This window comes from Myripristis murdjan, chromosome 12 (genome assembly GCF_902150065.1).
Source record: "Myripristis murdjan chromosome 12, fMyrMur1.1, whole genome shotgun sequence".
NCBI lineage: Eukaryota > Metazoa > Chordata > Actinopteri > Holocentriformes > Holocentridae > Myripristis > Myripristis murdjan.
In genome coordinates, this window is record NC_043991.1 from 29,811,704 (window position 1) to 29,831,603 (window position 19,900).

The window sequence follows — 19,900 nt, forward strand, 5'->3', positions numbered from 1 at the left end:
GAAGGAGGTGGTGTAAATAAGAGGAGAGTGTGAGGCTGGCTATGGGACAGGAGTCCAGTGGTTGTTTCTGAAATGTCATTTCATTCAACAGCCGATGCTATAGATATGATTAGAATTTTTGCTAAGCATTTATTTATTGGTTTTTCTGTGTTCTCTGTGAACAAAAAAGAAGCATGACAATGCCACATTTTGTTATCCTGAAAATGATGCTTCACAATCAAAATATTTGAGACAACAGAAATCTACATGTATGACTATGGCATGCAGCAACTTTTTGAAAAAAAAAAAAAAATCCCAAGACGTGTATTTCAAACACACCAGATCCAATGTGTAAATAAGACAGCTTCAGAGTTCCTGTAAGGTTTATTTATTCACTTTGGCAGAGCCTGGCTAGCGACTCCTATAGATTCCCATAGTCTTTATGCTAAACTAACACAAAATGCTACCTGTAGCAACCAAACCACTGGACATACAGAGGTGAAAATGGTACTGAACATCTTTTTTCAGTCTGCGTAAGTCGGAAAAAGGGGATTTTGCCCGAAACGTTGGAATACTCCTTTAAGTTTCTCAGCATGCACTTTGGGTTCTGTCCCAATCCCAATGTCCATCCAGTGTAAATGCCTGAGTGTGTGGGGGAGTGAGGGAAACAGGCAAAAGTTCAGTGCTACACGATACGCTGGTATGGTGGGTGAAAAAGTCACCTGGGCCCGGGGCCATGCTTGGAGACTTTTTCAGGCCAGGAGTCAGTCATGTAACCAGGCCACCATGCCCACACACGCACGTTCATGCACACACACACACACACACACACACACTCAGTAGTACATGTTGGCTGAGGCAAAACAAATATGCACTTCAATATAGGCACTAGTCACTACAACACTCACTCCAATACCACATGGACACTCCGTATGAATCCAGTAGTCACAGCATTATTCCATTTCACATCTGGGTATTCACCATATAAGTCATCAGCAGCAGTCCACTCCAGTCCTTTTCTCTCTCCTACATACCACTGAAACCTCTCACCAAAATGTGCCCCTCAATACTACAGTGACAACATGACTACTGACATAATGCTATGATATTATGTTAAGTGAAAAACATGACTGTATTATCTTGTCAGCAAACCATTTAGATGCCAGCTTATATTGCCAGTCAATATAATATGCCAAGCAATACCATATGCAACATTGAAGAGTAAAAATAAAAATAATAATAATAAACAGCAACTTCAACTTATGTGAACTTATTTCAATAACATTAGTCACTGACAAAGTCAAGTCAACTCAGATAAGAGACGTATCCTACCTGTTCACAGAACACACACACGCACACACAGACAGACACACATACACGCAATGTATAATACAGTTGGAGAGCATACAGTAGTTCCTAATAAACAATCACATAATATTGACTAACATTTTTTAAGGATCTGATTATCATAGCAGGGAACACAAATGAACCCCAACCTAAATCCAAGGTTGAAATATACAATAGCTTTAATGTTTGGGCTGGCATACATAACAGTACCGCAACAGACAGCAAAATTCAACACCAACACTTAATAGAATAACGCTGTAGTGCCCAGAACGCTATTATTACAACTTCATGAGAGCCATGGGGCTGAATAAAAAGGGCAATTTGAGGTACTTTGCAAGGTCTTCCTCGAGTGCCTTTCTTTTTCTTCCTCTCTCCCTTTCTGCACCACCTTTCCTCTTTTTTACAATGGACTTGGACTGTTGGGGCGGGTGTTAATCAAAACAAACCAATCACATCTTGATCTCCTCACAGGCTGCTGGCTCTCATTGGCCTGGCCTGTTTCTCTGACTTAAAAAAAAAAAAAAAGGTCAGACAGGCAAGGCCAGCCGGAGTGGACCGGCCTGACAGCTGATTGTAGTGATGTTGTCATGGTTTTGTGTTGCTTGTGTTTTGTTTGGTTCTGTTTCATGTGTTTCTGTCATGGTTTTGTTTGTATCTGTTTCCTGAGTTTCCTTTGCCTAGTTCCTTTCAGTGATTTCACCTGTGTCTTGTTTGCTCCTCCCTGTGCCACACCTGTCCTGTGTCTGTTAATCATCCCTGATTGTTCTGATCCCTCCCAGTGTTTCCCTCAGCCTATCCTCTGTGTTCTCCTGTCTTGTGCTCCAGCCCCTTCCCCAGGTGTGTCTTGTTTGATGATTAGTTCTTGTGTATTTTAGTCCTGTTTGAGTTCTGTTCTTCGTCGGTTCATTGTGCTGTATTGTTCCGTTCTGTACTGTGTTGTTTTGTTTTGTGTTCTGTTGCATTCTGCCCGATTTCTTGTGTCCTTGCAGCTATTAAATATTTTGTTGCCACTGAGCTTTTTTCCTGCCTGCGGCTCCTGCTTTTGGGTCCTCCACCTTCCTCCAGCCTCCACCGTGACAGATGTAGTACTCGAGATCAGTCTCGAGACCACATTTTCAAGGTCTTGGTCTTGTCTCGGTATCGACCGCAATTTTACTCGGTCTTGTCTCGGACTCGGGATTTTTCCTCAAGACCAGCCGAGACCGCATCTGCAGTGATTTTTTAAAACTGCATACTTCGTCTTTCAAATATATCAATAAAGTTTGTCACTTTAAAAGTGTTAACACTGCCCCCTGGCTGCCCCACATGTGCCACTGTCAGGGATGAGAATACGAGGGAGAGAGGAGGGCACCGTCTGTGGCTGCAGAGATGTCGTCAAAGTCAGCGATAATAAAATTTGCTTTTTCAAAATATACTGCATTTATTTGCAAGTCAACTGGAAAGAGAAAGCACTCGGCAGAGTGTAATCTCTGTAAAATAACGCTGACCGAGACGGCTGGGACCACGTCGAACTTTTATCGTCACCTCGAAAGGAAGCATAAGGAAAAGTAGCCTAAGTGTCAAGCTGGCAAAGCTAGCTATTAACATGCCATTAATGTCGTTATTAATTAGCTTTATGTGCTCTGTCGTCCCTTCTTCTTCTTCTTCTTCTTCTTTTTTTTTTACCATAAACAAAACTTTAACACATGACCAACAGTTTGTCGGCGCTAGCTTTCTTAATTTTTCAGAAGCTAATTACAGGTTAGCTTGCTAATGAGCATACACATAAACGCATACTATCCAGGACTCCCTGGAAGAAGAGACATTGTGTCTCAATGGGACCTTCCTGGTAAAATAAAGGATAAATAAATAAAATAAAATAAATAAATATAGGCTACATAAACCTTAGCAGAAAAATAAGACGGAATCTATTTTTAACACGGAAAGGCAAATAAACTTTCCAGGCTACAGCAGCGCACTGACATAGATTGTGTAACGAAAGGAAGACTTGCCACTCTGTCGCCATTTGCCCTGCTATTGCACATAGCTCTGTTGGCTTGTTTATTCAGTTTATTATCATTTGCATCTTAAGTTTAAGTTTCCCTAACCCAGCAACAATGTGTTTCCATTTTGCCATGTTTGCTGTTAACAATAATTTTCAGATCTTAATTTTAACAAGGTTGGGAGGCATACTGCTTCTAATTTTGTCATGCATCATTTTGAAAAATGACAAAAAAAATTTAAATATTGTAAATTTGTTTTATTCTAGACTTGCATTTCAAGTCTTCATGGTTTTCATATATTGACTGTGACAGCACTTTTGAAAGCACCATTTGGGGAAATTATTTTCTACTGCAGGCCTGTTGGCCTTACTTTTGAAAGCACCATGTGGAGAAATTATTTTCTACTGCAGGCCTGTTGGCCTTACAAATGGCTTTACATTTAAAATAAATACATTTTTCATTATGACGAAGACTAATGCGTCTGTTGATTACATACAGTGTCATATACTGATCATACAACATAGTACACACTGTAATTTGTCAATAATTGAATGATTGGTTTAGTCTCGGTCTTGACTCGGTCTCGCCCCCCCCTCGGTCTTGGTCTTGTCTTGGTCTCGGCATGCTCTGGTCTCGGTTTTGTCTTGGTCTCAGCATGCTCTGGTCTCGGTCGTGACTCGGTCTCGGGTTAGGTGGTCTTGACTACAACACTAGATGATTGGCCTGGCCGGCGACCTGTAGGACCGGCAGGCCAGTGACAGGCCAGTGACTTCGGGAATTCTCCCGGTTCTCCTTATGTACAGTCTGGGCCTGCTGTGATCAGAAATGTTCATGGAGTAGCATGAAGGTCATTTCCTCTGGCCTTATTCCTAGGTCAGATGTTTTTTTTTTTAGTGTGAGGTCATCGTGCAACGGATCAAGACTTCAGGGGAGATTTCAGAGATTCAGATTTTGGAGAAGTTTTCCAGTACTGGATGGCGAGCCCAGCCCACAAGATAGAGAACCTGTTGCTTGCAGTCGGAAGGCTGTGAACTGAACAACACTCACGTTCCTACATTGGAGTGGCCGTGAGAACTGTGACTTTTACAAAGACATTTAAAAATGACCCGGGTCTTTATTATTTTCTTTACTGTGCGCACAGGGTTTATTATTTTGTTATTTTGGTGAATTGTAATTGCCACATTGTACATTGCATCTATATGGTTTATGGTTAATATACATTCAAACCCACATCCGTGTCCTGTGTCTCTATGGCAGTGTTACTCCAAAAAACAAAACAAAAAAATCTATATCTATATCTATATCTACAGTACAGGCCAAAAGTTTGGACACACCTTCTCATTCAATGCGTTTTCTTTATTTCCATGACTATTTACATTGTAGATTCTAACTGAAGGAATCAAAACTATGAATGAACACATGTGGAGTTATGTACTTAACAAAAAAAGGTGAAATAACTGAAAACATGTTTTATATTCTAGTTTCTTCAAAATAGCCACCCTTTGCTCTGATTACTGCTTTGCACACTCTTGGCATTCTCTCCATGAGCTTCAAGAGGTAGTCACCTGAAATGGTTTTCCAACAGTCTTGAAGGAGTTCCCAGAGGTGTTTAGCACTTGTTGGCCCCTTTGCCTTCACTCTGCGGTCCAGCTCACCCCAAACCATCTGGATTGGGTTCAGGTCCGGTGACTGTGGAGGCCAGGTCATCTGCCGCAGCACTCCATCACTCTCCTTCTTGGTCAAATAGCCCTTACACAGCCTGGAGGTGTGTTTGGGCTCATTGTCCTGTTGAAAAATAAATGATCGTCCAACTAAACGCAAACTGGATGGGATGGCATGTCGCTGCAGGATGCTGTGGTAGCCATGCTGGTTCAGTGTGCCTTCAATTTTGAATAAATCCCCAACAGTGTCACCAGCAAAACACCCCCACACCATCACACCTCCTCCTCCATGCTTCACAGTGGGAACCAGGCATGTGGAATCCATCCGTTCACCTTTTCTGCGTCTCACAAAGACACGGCGGTTGGAACCAAAGATCTCAAATTTGGACTCATCAGACCAAAGCACAGATTTCCACTGGTCTAATGTCCATTCCTTGTGTTTCTTGGCCCAAACAAATCTCTTCTGCTTGTTGCCTCTCCTTAGCAGTGGTTTCCTAGCAGCAATTTGACCATGAAGGCCTGATTCGCGCAGTCTCCTCTTAACAGTTGTTCTAGAGATGGGTCTGCTGCTAGAACTCTGTGTGGCATTTATCTGGTCTCTGATCTGAGCTGCTGTTAACTTGCGATTTCTGAGGCTGGTGACTCGGATGAACTTGTCCTCAGAAGCAGAGGTGACTCTTGGTCTTCCTTTCCTGGGTCGGTCCTCATGTGTGCCAGTTTCGTTGTAGCGCTTGATGGTTTTTGCGACTCCACTTGGGGACACATTTAAAGTTTTTGCAATTTTCCGGACTGACTGACCTTCATTTCTTAAAGTAATGATGGCCACTCGTTTTTCTTTAGTTAGCTGATTGGTTCTTGCCATAATATGAATTTTAACAGTTGTCCAATAGGGCTGTCGGCTGTGTAGTAACCTGAGTTCTGCACAACACAACTGATCCAATCCAATCCAATCCACTTTATTTATATAGCACATTTTGAAAACATAAAAAGTTTATCAAAGTGCTGCACAGTAATTAACAATAAGAGACACAATGGTTAAGAAAATGAGGATTAAAATGAGGATACAGATAAAGACAGGTTTAAAAAGAATAAAAAAAAAAAAAAAAAAGACAAACAGGAAACAGAGATCACACAAGAACAGAGGTCACATAACTCTCACGCTGAGTTAAAAGCCAATGAATAAAAGTAAGTTTTAAGACGTGATTTAAAAGTAGGTAGGGTGGGGGACAACCTTATTTTTAGTGGTAGCTCGTTCAATAATTTAGGGGCCGCCACAGAAAAGGCTCGATCACCTCGTGTTTTTAAATTACTCTTTGGGACAACAAGGAGGAGCTGATCAGCTGACCTAAGAGATCGTGAGGGAGTGTAGACAGCTAAGAGGTCTGAAATATATTGTGGAGCTGATCCAATCAGTGCTTTAAAAACAAACAATAAAATTTTAAAATTAATTCTAAAATGGACTGGAAGCCAGTGAAGAGAAGCGAGGATCGGGGTGATGTGTTCATGTTTTCTAGTGCCAGTTAAAAGGCGAGCAGCAGTGTTTTGGACCAACTGCAAGCATGCCAGGGAAGCCTGGTTAACACCAAAATAAAGTGCATTGCAGTAGTCCAAACGTGTGGAAATAAAAGCATGAATCACTCGCTCAAAATCACTAAAAGATAGGACAGATTTAATCTTGGATAACTGGTTCTTACAACAGAGTTAATCTGTTGGTCCAATTTAAAATCACTGTCAATCTTTACACCAAGATTAGAAACTGTGGGTTTAAAATAAGGTAAAAGGGGGTCCAGGTCCTTAAGAGGGGCATCATAGTTTCCCTTGGGGTCAAAAATGATTATTTCAGTTTTTGTTTCATTAAAATTTAAAAAGCTCTGGGCCATCCAGGCTTTGATTTCCCTGAGACAGTCTAGCAGACGTGTGGCTGAGCTGCCATCGCCTCTTTTTAAAGGGAGATATACTTGGGTATCGTCTGCATATAAATGATATGATATATTATGTTTTTTAAAAATTTGCCCAAGCGGGAGAAGGTATAGAGAGAAGAGAGCTGGTCCAAGGATGGACCCTTGGGGAACTCCCCACGATAGGGGGGCACATGAGGAGACACAATCATCAATTTTAATTTTAAAACTTCTCTCTGACAGGTAGGACCTGAACCAATCAAGTGCTGTACCCTTTAAACCCACATATTGTTCCAGGCAAGCAATGAGAGTTGCATGATCTACCGTATCAAACGCTGCTGTTTAATCCAAAAGCATTAAAAGGGCTGTGTTACCAGAATCAGTGGTCAATAAAATATCATTAAAAACCCTTAAAAGTGCAGACTCAGTGCTATGAAAAGCTTTAAAACCAGATTGAAAGATGTCAAGGATGCCATGAACATCAAGATGAGACTGCAGTTGTAAAAGCACAGCTTTCTCAAGGATCTTGGAAATAAAAGGAAGCTTCGATATTGGTCTGAAATTTGATAAGATGCTCGGATCCAGATTTGGCTTTTTAATTAAAGGTTCCACTATGGCCTGTTTAAAGTACACCGGAACAGTGCCTGAGGCGAGGCTGCTGTTTATAATTTGATGGACACTTTGACCAATGGTCTCCCAAACCTCTTTAAAAAGGCGAGGTGGGATAACATCGGTGGGAGAGCCGGCTGGCTTTAGCTGGGTGACAATTTTGTTGAGGGTAAGGAGAGACACTGGCTCAAACTAGTTCAGGACCGCAGGGCAAGTGTGAGCAATAGAAAGGTCAGATAAAGGGGGGGATATGTGGCCTCTGATATTTTCTACCTTTTCAACAAAATAGACAAGAAATTTTTCACAGACCTCAGAAGAAACCTCAAGGCCGGTGGATTGGGGAACATTTAAAATAGAATCGATGGTTTTAAAAAGAACACGTTGTTTGTTAAAATGACTGGAAATGATGTCAGAAAAATGCTTTGTCTTTTCCTGTTTAACAATTTTTTGATATCTTTTCCAGCTGTCCCTCATGAGATCATAAGAAACATGGAGTTTGTCTTTCTTCCACTTGCGTTCAGCTCGCCTGCATTCACGCCTCGCAGCACGCATGATGTCATTTAACCATGGCTCAGATTTAGGTTTGGGACGCATCGTTTTAAGAGGAGCAAGTGGTCAAGAAGGAAGACGTTAACCCTTCAGTATTCGTGTCAAGGGGTGACACAGAGTCAGACAAAATAACATAAAAAGCAGAGGAGAACTGTGCAGCGGTGCCAGGGTTAACCATACGGCACCTGCGCGCAACAGCGCACGGTTTGTTTACAAGGCAGGGCGAGGCAAACTCGAATAAAACAGGCATATGGTCGGAAAAAATTGCATCACATACTAAGACATTGGAAGTAGTCAAACCACATGATAGGATGAGGTCTAAAGTGTGCCCATGCTCGTGCCCAACTGATGGTCCCAACCCCATTGACAAAGCAAGAAATTCCACTAATTAACCCTGATAAGGCACACCTGTGAAGTGAAAACCATTTCAGGTGACTACCTCTTGAAGCTCATGGAGAGAATGCCAAGAGTGTGCAAAGCAGTAATCAGAGCAAAGGGTGGCTATTTTGAAGAAACTAGAATATAAAACATGTTTTCAGTTATTTCACCTTTTTTTGTTAAGTACATGACTCCACGTGTTCATTCATAGTTTTGATTCCTTCAGTTAGAATCTACAATGTAAATAGTCATGAAAATAAAGAAAATGCATTGAATGAGAAGGTGTGTCCAAACTTTTGGCCTGTACTGTATATCTATATCTATATCTATATATATATGTATAGAGAGAGAGATATATATATATATATATATATATATATATATATTTTTTTTTTTTTTTTTTTTTTTTTTTTTCTCAATGACAGTATAGGTTATAAACAAGAAACTGTCAAAACGCGCTCAGGCCTACACAAACTGCAATGTTGCCAGTTTTGGTGTCCCTCTGGAGCACCACAATAACAATAGTGCTTTTGGAAGGGTAAATTAATAGTGGGCTGGTGTAGAATAATTTTGGGTGATTAGAAAATATGTTATATTCATACGCTACATTACACCGTATGCATGAAGCATTTTTTTGCTTTTACAAAAATGTATTTATATGGCTAAACGAATGGAAACTGTCACCAATCTGGCAACACTGCACACTTGTGTAGTAACGGCTCACCAATGCGCATCTGAACTGCCTCACAAGGATTGCAACAACAAACTACAAATATGACATGAAGAAAGTCAAGGAAATGCATGCCTGCTTCCGCTCATCTCAGTATTAAGGTAAGCCTATTTTTAATCATAACTGTATTGACTGCATTACATATTGTGTGACAAATTAGTAGGCAGATATGCTTGGTGGGGAGTATATGTGTGTGTGTGTGTGTTTGGGGTGGGGGTGGTTTTGGTGTTTTGTATTAAAAGCAGCTCTCCTGTTAACTTTGTCCTGCCAGTGTGGCTATCATGAAAAAAAAAATAGTGAGGATCACTGCTCTATGGCATTATAGCAATCCAACTCATGGTCCTAGGTTTTCTGAGACTGGTCCACATTCTTATAGTTGCTTCTATACTGTTATTCTTTACATTTAGTTAATCACTGCTGCGTACTGGTTACATATGCAGGGTTTTAAACTGGATCAAGCAATGCCTAGCGTTCAGAGAGCAAGTGTTGACATACTTCAGGCTTTCCTCCCAGGTGTCCTCTGCTATTTCCATACCCAGTTCTGTGTCCCAGCCTTTCTTTATGCATTCCATATTTACTTGGTTTTGCTCCTGCAATAAATTGTATATCAATGAGATTGCATTTCTTGGAGTTTGCTTTGACTTTGGAAGTGTCCTGTGCCTCCATTTGCATCCCAACACACTGAGACTGTAAGTTATCAACATTGTCTTTGTGGACTTATGAGCTGCAACAAGCGCACCGAGGACAGTACCATAGACTTCATGAACTAAAACTGTATTTTAGTGTTAGCCACTGGTCTTGGATGTTAACTATAACTATGTTCCAGTTAAAGGGACTGCATGCTTTCTGTGCATTATTAATGTACTGGGGTTTAAAGTGAGTTCATCATTAAAAAAAGAAAAAGGTAATACATTTCAGCTTTTTAAAGGCAGGCTATTTTTTGTTCATTTCTCTGAGTGTTAGTGTCATGATTCTCAGTTTCCAGTGGTTTTGTACTCGACTTTTGTTTTTCTGTGTTTTCCTCATGTTTTGGTCGAGTTTCCTTTGCCGTGCTGTACCACTCCCATCAGTGGTTTCACCTGTGTCTGGTTCCTCAGCTTTGTTTGCCCCTCCCAGTGCCACACCTGTCCTGAGTGTGTGATCATCCCTGGTTGTCCTGGCTGTGTTTCCCTCAGCCTCTCCTCTCCCTGCGTTCCAATACCCATACTACCATACTATTTAGTAGGGAAAAAAAGAATTAGTATGTCCCAATACATACTAAACTACATACTTTGTAAGGGCAGCTGCAGTACATACTAAAAGTAAAAAGTATAAGTATGCGATTTGGAACGCAGGGCACGTGTTCTCCTGTCTGGTGCTCCAGCCCCTTCCACAGGTGTGTCTGGTTATCTTCTTAGTTCCTTGTGTATTTAAGTCCTGTCTTCAGCTCAGTTCTTCTTCTGATCATTGTCTTTGCTGCCATGTGTTATGCGGCCATGTGTGTTTCCAGTGTTCCCTGTGATTATTCCAAGTCGTTCTCTTGTAGTTTTCTTTTAATAAATGATTTTTCTTCACTGCAACCTGCTCCTGCATTTGGGTCCTACCAACCTGCACACAGGTGACAGTCAGTGCTCAGAGTGGGGGCTCAAGAGCAAATGTCTGCTGCAGGGCAGGTTGTGTTCATGATGCAGTTTGGCTCCAGTTTGCCCTCCCCTGTGGCTGCCTGAGGCTTCTTGGTGACCCCAAGTGAGAACCTGGATAACCAGCATATTATTGGTACATCCCACCACAGCTCCTCCTGTGCTTATCAGGAAGATTTCTCTGTAACATTAACTGAGCCAGGTGGTTGGGAGGGTTACAAAAAATATCAGTCATGCATATTTGCTAAAATAATTAGCCTATGCTGGAATAAACTGAATAAAAAATGTAAATGTAAGTCTTGTGGTTTAAATCTGCTGCCGTGGTCACCGAGCGAGGACGTTTGTTCACTATGACCGGGAAGACAAGACAAAAAAAAATCCAGAGAACAGATTAGTGGTTGAAATGTTGCAGCGATACAGCTGAGAACAAGGAGGAAGAAGAGAAAAAGAAGCTGAAACACAAACAACAAACTCTTCTCCGTGTCAAGTTGTTGTTTTAGAAACTGATGGAGCTGGACTGCAAAATATTTTTTTCTTTTACCAGATTTTTTTTTTAACCGATTGGGGGAACTTGGCTGAAAAATTTTCAAAGGGAGTACGTTATTGAAAAAAGTTTGAGAACCATTGTGCTCACCCGTACCTGTGGCAGGGGTGGATTTATCACCCTAAAAATAGGCCTTGTCACCCCAGTTTGGACAATCTAATGGGTTTTTTTGTTTGTTTGTTTGTTTGTTTTTTAATGTTGTTGCTAGTCAAAATTTTACAAGACTGAAAATCTGTTATGCGAGTGCAAGGGAATGTCACATAAGATAACACCATGGCAGGTCCTGTTCCTCTCATTCTCTGTCTCAGTTTCACCAGAGATAGAAAGAGAACCACTGATACAACCAGAATAAGGTCAGTGAACAGGACTCTGTGCACAGCCTATATTTGTAATCAGGTGCTTTTTGGTCGCAGGAACCTGAGTGAAGACAAAAATATACCAGTGCACAGTTACAATAAAATAACTTTGTTATAATGATGGATTTTCCAGGTAACAGGGAAGGCTTCTCTGCAGAGGAAACAGATCTACTCGTGCACCAAGTGAAAGCACAAGCAGATAAGTGGACTGGCGCCCCCTATGTAGGTGTGCATTACTGCCTTGATAATGAGCTTCAAATAGCAGAGAAAACTGCAGCACTGACTTCAGAGCTGCTGTTTGTTGCTCAGTCACTTTCAAGTGCCTCAAGATAGCAATGCAGCAACAATGCAGCTGAGCACAGCTCATTTTGGTTGTCCTGCACCTTTACATGTTCATTCATCCAAAAACTGACTAGTACACTTACTTATTCATTTTGCTTAATTCAATAAATTCATTATAGTGTAAAGAGTCATGTGTGGTCTCCACAGTTTGTCCTTCCTTTGAGTCGGGTCAGGACATTTCCCAGTATTGAGTATTTGTCTCTTGTCTGTGTGGAAACGCCTCTCAAACAGCATTTAGACTGTCAAGTTGAATGCAAAAATATGGAGATGTGCATCTTCAAATGTCACCATGCAGCTTGTGGACAGCTGCACTCAGTTCATTAAACATCGAACAAAACTAACAAATGGCAAAACAACACAAACTGCACGTTATATTGAGGCGTGCAGCCCTGATCAGCATTTCAGAGTGCTGCTGCTGTCCTGGAGCAGCAAACAGGAAAAAAAATTATATCATACTTTTTCTAAATTCAAATTTTGTTCAGAATATCATGAGGATATTAAGTTGTGAATCCTGCTTTGTGAATCAGTTTGAATCATGAACTGAGTGAATCTTTACACCCCAAATTTCAAGACTATGACACTGAAACGCTTAAAACCACAAAAATTAACTGCCAGAAAACTTAATAACACATCCTTCTTCAATAATTAATAACATATTAGCAACTGCCAGTTACTTTAATAGCTTATTACATTGTGTCTACTAACTTACTGCAGCTACTACAGTAACAGCTACGTTTCAAAATACCACTACTACCACAACTACTGAAAGTAATACTGACTTCATTTGCAAATTTGAATTTTTGCTTTGGTTTTTGATATACTGGACCCAGGTGACCAGCAGCAACTTTGAAGGGGCCACAAATTGACACAAAAACATACTAAGGTGTCCATGTGTCTGATTGTGCAGGCTTGGACTGAAGCTGCAAATATCATGTGTCATTATGTTAAAATTGGTTTTCCCTGAGTGATTTGTTCTTGTCTGTGCGGCAAAGCCTCTGAAACGATTAGATTAGACACTCATGGGACACTAAAACTCTGAAATTACAACAATAAATCGCAAAAAAAAAGAAAAAAAAAAGGAACCTCCCCAGACTTAATAATTAGTTATTAATCATTGTCAGTTAATGTAATAGCATATATTAATAGCAACAACAGAATAACGTGTGTAATGCAGGTATATTACTTTTTATTAATATAATTGCTACAACTATTTCAACTGTTGCCGTGACAACCGCAGCTACCATAACAGCTACTTGTCCAAACATCACTATTAGAGCAACTCCTGCCTGTTATACTAACTATGGAGAAGAAGGAGAAGAAGAAGGAGAGCATCCATCTCATGACAGCTAAGAGTTTTTGTTTTCCATGTTTGCTGTGTTCCATGACTTTTGCAGCACTTGGTAACTGTTTTGAATTGAAGAAAAGCATCACTCAGATCTTGTCATTGTTGGCTGCTGTGTGTTTAAACAGAGCTGAGCACAAACGGCATTACGACGTCACAGAGAAGCAGAATTCTAAAAGTCCAGCAAACGTCAGAGAGAGATCAGGGCCTTTATTCACACCCGGCTGTCTCTGCAAAGACACACGCTGACCGTGAGAGCTTTGGAGAAACTTTTCTCTGCGACACACACACTTCAAACCATGTTTCCGTTGCGTCCTCAGCCTGGTGAGTATTGTGGGTTTGATTTTTCACAAAAACACCGTCTGTTAGTTTGATTTTTGAGTCTGATGTGTGGATGTTTTGAGGATTGCTACAAGAGTTTTGGCGATTTTATTTCAGTTTTTGTGATTTTATGTTCATGGAATAGACTTATTTTTGGTTTTCTTTTGTGTTTAACTTCTATTTTGGACTGAACACTGTGTAGTGTTCACATTTCCTGCCACATTTATCGAGGACCACAGCCTCCTCTCCAAGTCCTTCTCCACTCAAAGATGTTTTTCTTCAACTGAAAATGGCTTCACATGAACAATATTAGTATAAACTATTTTTTTCATGATTAGCTTTTCATATATGCCATAATTTTTGTGAATGTTGTGGATGATCTTCCTGTGAACAGAGCTCTGGTTACTAGCCGGTCAGCCAGCAGGCAGGCGGTGGGGGATTTAGAGCTATAATTAAGCAGTTTTTGAGGTAGTAAGGGATGTTTTTCATGGGAAAAATACTACTATAATTAAGTAGTATTGATGATAAATGATTATTTTTTGGGGTGACAAAGTTCAACTGAAGTACAGAGTGTGACGGTTTGTCTTTTCCTTTTGACGCGGTGAAACTGAAGCTGATGATGAGCCTGAGAACATCTTGGCCATCAGCAGCGATGAGGAAGACGAGGAGAGCAGCGAGGAAGAGGAGGAGACCTCCTTCCTCGACTTCCATCTCTTCGATGACACCTCCTCTGATGAAGAGGAGGAGGAGGAGGACAGTGAGGACGAGGAGGGAGACCTTCCTCAACCTTATATTCCTCGTCTTTTCGCCCACCGTCAGGTGTGTATATGTGTGTGTGTGTGTGTGTGTGTGTGTGTATTTAAATGTGTCTTAAATGTACATTAGTTATTGATTGATTTTTGAGCCTTATCAAAGAAAAATTGCTGTTACTTTGTGACAGAAACTGAACGTAACGTAACGTAACTTGTATGTTTTCTAGCTGCTGGATCGTGTCCCCGCCTTTGGGCGTTGGGATGACGAGGACTTGACCAGCGACGACTCTGGGTACGAGAGCCTCGGGTCTGATGAGGAGGAAGAGGATGACGAGGATGATGATGGGCCACTGGACAACTCCAGACCCTCATCTCCTCTCAACCAGGACCTCCTCAGACAGGACCAGAGGCTGAACCAGGACCAGCCAGCTGCACCTGGCCTTGACCAGCTGTTCCAGCAGGCCCAGGAGGTTCTGGACCAGATCCAGGAGGTGGAGGGGTGGCTTCAGCAGCTCCCCATGCTGCAGCTGCCTGCCAATCCTCCACCGCCGCCTCAGGAGCCTCCTCGGGATCTGGAGGAACGTCAGGTGCAGCTTGAGCATCAGCCTCCTTTGGGACCAAGGTTAATATAGTTTTGTATTTTTCATTAGTGTTTCATTTTAATTTTACTTTATTCACACCTAGTTTTCATGAATTTGTTAGTTTTTGTTAACATTAATAACCTTGTTGTGGACCTGCTGTGTCTCCTAGGAGGGCTCTGGAGAGGGGTCCTGATGAGGCAGAGCTCTCTGCTGAGGGACCTCCTCTGAAGAGGAGGAGGACGGAGGACACTCCTGCTGTGGGACGTCCGATGAAGAGGGAGCATGACGACTCCTCTGAGGACGCGGGTCCCTCCACAGGCAGGAGGTGTGAGTCGCCTGTCAAGAGGCCAAGATGGTCGGACGACAGCGACTCAGATTAAACCCATCATCCCACATTAAAGTAAGATTAATTTTGCAACTTATTTTATCTCAGAGATTTTCCTTTAAGTTGTTTACTCAGTACTACTTACTTATTTACTTATTCAAATTATTTAATTTCTTCATTTCTTTGTTTTCTTTTCTTTCAAGTGCAGAGTGTAACAGTTTGTCTTTTCCTCTTGACACAGTGACAGAGCTGACAACGATCCTGCAATCATTTGGATCTCCAGCACTGATGAAGACTGAAATCCCACAATCACTGGGATCTCTATGGGATGGTGACGATGATCCCGCAATCACTGGGATCTCTATGGGATGGTGACGATGATCCCGTAATCACTGGGATCTCTATGGGATGGTGACGATGATCCCGCAATCACTGGGATCTCTATGGGATGGTGACGATGATCCCGCAATCACTGGGATCTCTATGGGATGGTGACGATGATCCTGCAATCACTGGGACCTCCAAGGGGTGCTGGCCATGATCCCCATATCACTGGGACCTCCATGGGATGAGGCTGATGATGATCCTACAGTCACTGGGATGTCCAGCAGGACTGAAGAGGAAGACGAGGGGAGAAGCCAGGAAGAGGAGGGGCGCCCCTTCCTCGACCCGTCTCACCGTGTAGAGACAGGAGGAGGAGGAGAAGGGGGACGATGATGACTCATTGGACAATTCCAGACCTTCATCTCCTCTCAACCAGCATCTCCCAGTACAGAAGCAGAGGCTGAACTGGGAGCAGCTGCTCCTGCTCCAGTTGAGCAGCTGGGAGCTGGGAGTCGCCTGCTGCTAAGAGGCCGAGGTGGTCGGACGACAGAGACTCAAATTCATCAAACCAAATAATTTCAAACAATCTTTGCAATTTTATTTACTTGTCAGATTTTTATTCATGTGTTTATTTTACTTTGAGTGCAGCATAGAAATTATAAATCATGTCTCTGATTATTATACAAATGTGTTTTGGGAACAATATAAAACAGAATTGTTTTGAGGATGTGAAATATTGAGAAAGGTCAGCACTGGTGTTCATGTAATGTAAAAACATTTTAAGTGTCTTCAAGACAGCGATGAAAACTGAAATCATAAAAACATGATTATCATCCAAACAATAATATTCTCTGCTGACACATAAAATGATAGAGCGAGGTCCTGCATGAGTTGTTTTGGAGGTCCATCCAAAGAAAATCACGAACTGGGATTGAATCCTCATATTGAATGCTCCATGTGGGTTTGGTTATCATAGCAACATTAAAATGTAAAATTCAAAATGCAGTAAATTGCATTAATGTAAACAGCCACAAGACACAACAGTCATCAGGCTCCAGGCTGGTGACTGTGTTGGTCGTGGTGTGATTTCTCATTCAGCTGAATTTCACCAGAATTGACACCAAGCTTGAGAATAAAACCATGGGTGGACTGCCCATCGGGCGTGTGCCCGATGGGCTGATGTGCTAAGTGGGCCGACAGTCCCCCAACACTTTTTTTTTTTGTTATTATTACTTAAACAGCTGACCGGCCCATACAGTCAGTAGATCAGCGGCTCGATTGACACTAGGCTGGCCCAGTCACATTGCTAAACAACCCCTTTTGCGTAGTTTGGTCCCGCCTGCATAATGGTTTTAGCAAATAAAGTTGCAAGAGTTTTTTTTACTAACCACCGGGCCGGCCCTTGACACTGCAGCCCATTGGTTATTTTTCTTCACTGACACGGGGCTGGCCCAATCATATCACGTGTGCAGTGCAACGCGGGTCAAACATTATCGCATAGGATCTACCGAAATGGAGAGAAAACGCAAAGGTGGCGCAGAGAAGCTGCGAGGAAAAAAAGCGGCTGTCAATTTTCAAACAGACTTTTTCGCTTTCGGAGTTTTTCGTAATTTATCAACATGAATGAAGAATGAGCCCAAACAATATAGAAAAGATACAGTCCCCAATAGCAGTAGCCTGCGGCTATCGGCCTGCTTTCGAAGTCCTAACAAAGTCCTTACACTTCCTAACCAAGTCCTAACAAGTCCTAACAATTCCTAACAAAGTCTGAACACATCCTAACAAAGTCCTAACGAAGTCCGAACAGGGGCAAAGCCACCTGTCAATCACAGGGGTAAAGCTTCCAATCAGGAAAAAACGTGGTTATCGCTTCAGAATGTCGGCTATGTTTTTCCCCGCATAAACACCACAGCACGGAATAACGGTTTGTAAACTTAATTAATAATCGTAAAAGAAACGCCACATACTAGCCGAATATTAAAAGGTGTGACAAAATAATGTGCGGTTTAATTTTCCATCCCGTCAGGACGTCATTCACCTTGTGTTTCAACTTCTTGAAACGTAGCCGTTTTGCTAACGGAGTGTCTGCCTGTATTAGTTTATTGAGCCAGAGAACCATGGAGGGGAGGCAGTGGTTCGACCACGTCGCCCACCACAGGTTGCACACACAGACACTGGAGGAGATGTATTTGAGCAGCATCAACACTCAGCTCCAGAGTACCACTCTCAGGCATCTCACTCTCAGGGCTGGCCTGCTTTTCAGCTGCTGCCACCACCACCGCCAGCGTCTCACTCTCAGGGCTGGTCCCCTTATCAACCACCGCCGCCGCCACCAGCGTCTCACTTTCAGGGCTGGTCCCCATACCAACTGCCGCCGTGTAAGTGTGAAAAAAAAAGTTCAAGCTGTTGCAAAAAAAAGAACATGTTATCCGAATTTGTATTGTTATTGCTGTATTTTCTTCCAAGAAAAAAACAAAAGCATCCATCCTCTGAATTTGAGGTGTTTGTGGGGAAAAAAAACAAAAACAAACAAACAAAAAAACAACAACAAAAAAACTCCAACTCTTGGGTGGGATGCAGGGGGTAACAGAGTCACCAAACCAAACCAAAACAGGACAACAAAACAAGACAGAAAGACAAAGCGCAGCAACAAAGCAGCAGCCAGAGAGTCATTTTTCACTGCTGCTGTTTGGCCTCGTCCTGAAGGAGCGCCTCGCTGCTTTTCACATTTCCTCTCACTTCACTGATTTTCTCTGGACGTTGAACCCGCCGCCCGGCTCACAGTCCCTCACGCTGCGGTCGCCTGACTCCAGCGTCCAGTTTCCTAACCTGAGCCGTTCCCTTGTTCACGCCGTAACCGTCACGCCAAACCCTTTCCTAACCTCAACCACGCCGCTAACAGGAGCTAACGGTCGTGCTCAAAGCAAACAGGGAAACGTTGAAGGTACGTGAGATGTTTGAAAAATGTTAGTTGAATAATTTATTTTAGAGAAGTTATTGGAGGTTTTCGACTTGAGGTAAATGTATTTACAGTGAGGGAAACTGAGCAGTGGCTCCTTTTTGTGTTTCAATCTGTTAGCAAGCTAAAGTCCGCTAGCTTAAATGCTAATTAGTACCATGTAAAACCCATTTGATTTGACTAAAGGTGTTAGTGGCTTGGAAACTTGATATGACTTGGTTAAAAGAGATACTGCTGATTTGCAGACATGTTTTATCATGCTGGCAGGGGCGCCTCCAGAAATTTTTCATAGGGGTGGCCAGATGGGGCCACTCAAAATCTTGGGGTGGCACACCAAAACTAAAAGCCATCATTTCAGAATGTTATCATACTGTTGTAGTATACAGGCTATTAGAAAACAATCAGAAAGACTTAAGGAAATGCCTACTGATACTTTTGTTTATTGTGTTACAGTTAATGTTACTAATGATCTAATGTGCATAGACTAATAACAGTACAGTTAACATTTTGAGTTCCACAACAATCTTATTTTATTGTGTTATGTATATGTGTTAGGCAATTCATTGTTTTTAAAATAGGCTAGGTATCCTTTTCCTTAAAAAGACACATACAGCTTAATTTAAAAGGTATACATTTATTGTCATCAAAACAGTTACTGGAAAAAAGCAGGTACTGGCAGATACAAACAGAAGCAAGTACAGAAACACTCGTATCTTTGCTTTATGTAACAAGAATTTCCCACCAGGGATCAATAGTCTTTCTGATTCTGATTACCAGGCTATACAGTATGTTTAACAAACACTCATATATTTGCTTAATTTAATACAAAAAGAATTAGATTTACAAGAAGAATTTCCCACCAGGGATTAGTAGTCTCTGATTATGATTACCAGGCTATACAGTTTGTTTCAGAACAGTTTTATTTGCCTGTTGCTGTGTTTTTTTTGCAAACACATCCACAAAGTCATCAAGATTTATGGCCCTAGCTCTTCTTGATTCTACACTTAGCACCCCTAAATTGCTCATCAGTCACGGTGCTTCTCATGGCAGCTTTGATAACTTTAGCACAGAAAAACTGCGCTCACAGGATGCAGTGCTCACAGGTAATGCAAGTGCAATTTTTTACAGTTTAATCATCTGGTGGAAGACCTCCTTATATGGCTCCAGAGAGACAGTGAGCTCTATTAAACTCTTTGGTGTGATTCTCTGAATTCAGTGCACATTGGGTTCTCTGGTTAGTGAAAAATATACCACAAAAATTGTGTTTCTGAACATTGCATCTGATGAAGGATTATTTGAACC